The sequence below is a fragment of the Lemur catta genome, chromosome 8, assembly GCF_020740605.2.
Source record: "Lemur catta isolate mLemCat1 chromosome 8, mLemCat1.pri, whole genome shotgun sequence".
NCBI lineage: Eukaryota > Metazoa > Chordata > Mammalia > Primates > Lemuridae > Lemur > Lemur catta.
The window spans coordinates 36,556,416-36,562,423 of NC_059135.1; positions in this window are offsets into that span (position 1 = coordinate 36,556,416).

Genomic DNA, 6,008 nt, shown 5'->3' on the forward strand with positions numbered 1-6,008 from the left:
AATTGGGTTTAAATAATTTTGTGATCCATGCTTGACTTTTTAAAAATTGACAAATTATATGCATTCATGGAATAAAACATGGTGTTCTGAAATATGTATACATTGTGGAATGGCTAAATCAAACTAATTTACATATGACATATCACATACTTATCAGTTATTTGTGGTAAGAACATTTAAAATCTGCTTATGTTTCTTTCAGGATAGGCAAATCTAGGCCCTTCATTTATTTTACCCAGTATTTACGGTGTACCTTAATCTCTTTTCTGTCCTCCGATCCTTTTCTGTCTAATATATTTTAAAATATTTCCTTTTTGTTCTCATTTTGCTATGGTACATATATTAATGACCTCCACCAAGTAAATTTGTGTGCCTAAAAGTCATTTAGCATGTGGGGAGGGATACATGTAGCAGGCTCTTTTAAAGTTGTAATTGTTCTAGAATCAGGCATAGTTGACAATCTTTGCTCACTCAGTTTAATACATCACACATCCAATCAGACACAAGTCTATGTTCTTCCAAATTTCAACCCTTATGAAATATCTTTCCTGATAAAAACTATGAATTTTTACATTAAATGCACTAAGACCTATTCTTTCCTATGGCCTGCCATGTATTTTACCTAGATAGGTATTTTCTATCATGAGAAATAGAAAAAGAAATCTGTGATCAGCACTCATGTGCACAGATGGAAGTAAAAGTCAGTGGAAATCAAACAGGTGGGGGGGTGGAAAGGAATGGGTGAAATTATACCTAACAGGTACAATGTACACTGTCTAGGTGATGGGTACACATAACTTTGACTCAAGCTGTACAAAAGCAATCCATGTGACCAGAACATTTCTACCCTCATAATATTATGAAATTAAAAAAAAAAGAGCGATCTAGGGGGTAGGGATGACTTGCTGGCTTTTGTGTGGCAGAAGGTTTACACCTGATTATCTAATCTGTGTTATGCCAGCCGTCCCCACTTAGGGGAGCTAGTGGCAAGAACTGAAGTATTTCTGAACAAAGCTGTCCTTATTTTGCTTTAGAGGATTCTGTATGCACAAATTAGCTGTATAGAAATACTGATGATGCAAGCAGTGGCAGTACTTTAGGTACTTCCCTGCAAAGAAATTAAAAAGAAAATAACATTGTTAATAGTCGTCTGTAGAAGGATAATTGTGAAAGCTGTATTTACATTCTATTGGTTTGCTTCAACTTAAATGTATCTATGATACCTCATTTAATCTCATTTCATGAAGGACTTAAAGCTGTGTACAAAAAGGCACTTGAAACATTTTAAACATACAGAATTGAAGTAAAAATCCAAATAGTAAGAAATATAAATATACATAGAAATGGAAGACCAAGTGTTTGAAAATACAACTATGCACATTAGAAAATACAACATATTTTATAGGCCAAATTAAAACAAAAGGAACTAATTTTCATAATTATAGAAAAGCAAACTTATCTATTTTAGAGGAAACAAGTTTTCTAATATTGATTTCCAAAAGAAATATTTCATGTGTTCATTTTTAGAAAGGATACTGTGTGATATAATGCACAATTGTCACAACCCCATCTAGAAACAGGTGCAGTAAGGGATTTCATGTGGTTATTTCTTATCATATCCTGAAATATAAATCAAGGGAGCAGCATTAAAATGAAATTCTGTAAAGGATATTCTGCAAGGTGTAATATTATTTTCTGAAAACCCATAGTAGATGTAGCAGGTAACCTGCCTGTGGCACAAATGTTTACATAAAAATTATTTAAAAACAGTTATTTCCTGGCTTATTCCCCCTGGTTAGATTAATGTAACAATCTTCTATGTTGGCCCTATTTTCTGTACCTCAGATATTGGGGAAGCCATTTATATACTAAGAGATCATGTGTCAAGATTGCCTGAGATGGTCCTGAACTAAGTCAGTTGTCTTAGAATAATTATTAATAGCCCCCTTTTCATCCTCAGACATGTCCAGGTTTGGATAATAAATTATATTGCTACCCTCCTTATTCTTAGGTTTATGATGCTATCCTTTGTGTCTTAAGCATTATAGTTACCAACTCAAGCAATTTTTCAGCCTGACCAATGCCGGGAACATACAGGTATTTCCTTCCTACTCACTTATGCTATCACATCTGATTTTTGCTATTACTTCTAGTATAATGACATAGTATAACAATGATTAACAGCATATGCTTTGGGACAGGCAAACTGCTAGGGTTCGAATTCTTCCTTGACCACTTGTTAAGTGTGTGACCTTCAGTAAATTATTTATCCTCTTTGTGCTTTGGTTTACTCACCTATAAAATGGGGATAGCAATAGCACCTATTGTAATTATTAAGAGTGTAAAAGTTCACATGTGGAAAAAACTGAGAACCTGGTCAGTGTGACCATTATCTGTTGTCCTTCTTGGCTATGCCCAACCTTCTCTATTTGTGCCAACTAGTCTGAATTAGTTTCCAGGTTTCGGATTTTTCTGAAACATTTCCCAGATTACAGCCCTTACTTCTACTGTCCTCACATGTCACATCCAGAGCCTTTAGCCCAAACTTGCTGTTCCTCACAACTTAGGGGAAGCTCTCTTAGGAAGTAAAGTTACTAAAAAGTAAAGAAAATCCTAAACTGCACTATACTATGGAGTAAGAGAGATTTTATTTTTCTTCCTTTATGCTGACATTCATGGTAAAGTGATACTTTCAGAGAGAAATTATCATGGGAAGGAACAGGAAAACAAGGCAGAAATATAAGGTGATAACCTGAGTCAATGAAACAAAAAGAGTATATGGATCAAATATTGGAAACCAAAGGCTAAAGATCTGCAATATGGCTTAAACTTGATGTACAAAATATGGGGTCTACAGCCAGCAAAATATATCCCAATCTTTATAAGCTGAAGAAGCTAAAGCTGTTATTTAAATTTGGCCTGCTAATGTCCATCTAAGTCAGACAGCTGATGAAGCCTGGGGATAAAGGATACTAATTCCTTTATATGTAAAAATATGAAAAAAGTGCAGGTTGAAAATCATACTTTGATTCTCTATGCTATCCACTGCCATTAATTAATCATAATGCTTATTGTTGATTAATTATAAGGCAATTAATTTTTTAAAGTATGTTAAATAAAAATAAAGTGAAAACCACATATAGGAAATATTCATAAAACATAAAATAGACAAGGGAGAAATAATTTATCAAATGGCGAGATGGATCTTGCAAACAGATTACACATACATTTGGTTAGAAAAAATGGCAAAAAGTTAAATTAGAAAAATGACACGTATAAATGAGTAAAAAAAAGAAAAAAAATCCCGTGAGCCAATATAAGGACAATGAACATTATGTAAATTTTATTCAAATGCGTTGCTGAAATCATATTGTGTACATGCCTGTGGCTGGGAACAATTGAAACACAGAGACTTAAGCCTGTTGTGCCATCAGCCAAAGGGCAAATATAGGCAGAAACAAACGTAGCAACACCAGCTAAAACAAAGATGTAAGTCAGCTGTGTAGGAAAACTAAATAAAACAAAACTTTTTGGTTATTGTTACATGCAACATATTGAGATATGTCCCCCTTGACCTGCTGTGAAAATCCCAAACCTCTTTTCTGCCAAGAAGTTTGCACATCCAGAAAGGCAGATGACTCTGTTGGTGACCTTGCTATTGAAAAGAGGTAAATAGCCTGCAGCAGCAATAGGACCTTGACACTGAAGCTAAAAGTTTCTCTCATTGCAACCCTCTAAGCACTTAGCCCAATAAATTGTTGCATTTGTCTATTAGGCATAAATAGCTCATTCAGTCTGGCATTGTATGAAAAGTTAAAGAAAATGAAATATAAAACATAATACATTATTTACATATCTGCTACCTGGTAGCTATGATAGTCTGAGCTGACACAAAACACAAGTTATGATATTAAAATCCTGTTGTTCTTATATGCAGAACAATTTCAGACTACTTTCAGTGGTAATTTTAGATCTAAGAGATAGGTGGCAGTCCTTATTTTCAGTTAATAAAATTGGCTGAACAAGCCTAACAGTTTTGCCATTAAAAGGATTCTAAAAATTGTTTTGTAACAACCTGGATGGAACCGGAGACCATTCTCCTAAGTGAAGTATCATAAGAATTGAAAAACAAAGATCATGTATACTCATTATTAAATTGAAACTAACCTATCAGCACTCATGAGCACATATGAAAGTAAAACTCAATGGAAATTTAGCAGGTGGGCTGGGGGAGGAGGAGATGGGTGAAATCATGCCTAGCAGGTACAATGTACACTATCTGGGTGATGGGCCCACTTATACTTTGACTTAAGCTACACAAAAGCAATCCATGTAACCAAAACACTTGTACCCCCATAATATTCTGAAATTTAAAATAAAAGAAGTTAAAAAGAAGAATATTGTGAAGTACACAACAGCACTGCTGAAAATTCATATTGGTAGCATAAACGTTTAGTTAACTAAAAATTTATATTTGTGTATATATATATATATATATAGTACATAGTTGATTTGCAATACATGTTTATTAATTATCTCTATTTTTAAAGCTATAAAAATATTCTATTTAAATTGTTATATACCTTCATAAACCTTAATTTTTAAATATTGATTTCTAGGACTTTGGAAATATTTTTAAATACATTTATATACAAAAAAGCATATAAATATATGTCAGAGACTTATTATCAAACCTGATCTAGCAGTTAACATAAATATACCTAAATAAAAACTCTTTTTAATTTAAATATCCACCAAAACCTCTCTTTATAAATTAGAAAATTAAATTATTTACATAGAAACATATAAATAGCCATTGATTATTGGAGTTTTTTATACATACAACTCAAATTAATATATTTACCATGTTACTAATATTTCCCGAGTCAAAAAAAACTCTAAATTAATAATCACTATCGTAAACACTTAATAACCAGTATAAAATTTAACTATTGCTTGAATTTATTATCACTTTTTGTTCTATTTGGATGTTTCCTTTTCAATTAAATTATCAAATAGCTTTAGTTACTTGATTGGGTACAATTTATGCAATATGGATTATCACTGTATTAGCAGTATTTGAAATAAGAAGCCATGATGGATTAAGCTGTTATTGAAATATGTCCTATGAAAAAATACACTCCTATGACTATGAAAGATATTGATGAGATATTGAACAATTGTAAACATCATAAAAGGTATAGACAGTACATCTTTCAAAAACTAACAGGCATTTTTTAATAATTTAAAAGGCCAACCTTTCAATATCACAAAATATAATTTTGAATATTTCTGACAATCTTCTAGATTCATTAACATATGAACCAATTCCTCCCACTTTTAGTCCACTAGCTTTTGAGTCCAAGGCTGAGACCTGCAGGTGATATTCATTAATCTAAAGGCATAAAAGAAAACTTTCTCTCTTAGATATACCTACTCCCTCCCATTCCTCTCTAGTTTCCCCAAAGGGAGTACCCTTTCCATTAAAGCTAAGTGATTCCTAACTTCCTCTGGCTTTGGCTATCTTTCCCTAAATAACTGATAATAGCAAAATGATGTGAAGAATGTAGGATACTACAGTAACCTCCTAGTTATCTAATCTATAATATTCATTTTCTACCATTTATCTATTCAAAAAATTTTAAAAAGAAACAAATCATTCTACAAAAATATTCTGTTATAGCCCATTTTCTGAGCCTTTACAGAATGGAATAAAATGACCCAAAGATTATATACTGAAATAATTTGGGAAAAGGTACCATTATCCATCATATTTTACAGAGCAATCAGTGGTACTTTTTATTCTATCCCATAACCATTTATACAGATCAATAGCACACTACTAGTACTCTAATTAACCTCTGTATGTGGAGATTGGTGTTCTAGTGAATGCAATGAGTTTTGCTACTTAAATTTGTGCAAAACCAATGGTCAATAAGTTTTTCTCTGACCATGATTTTAAAAGTATATATTTTAAAAGTATATATTTAATGTGTGTATAGATTTAG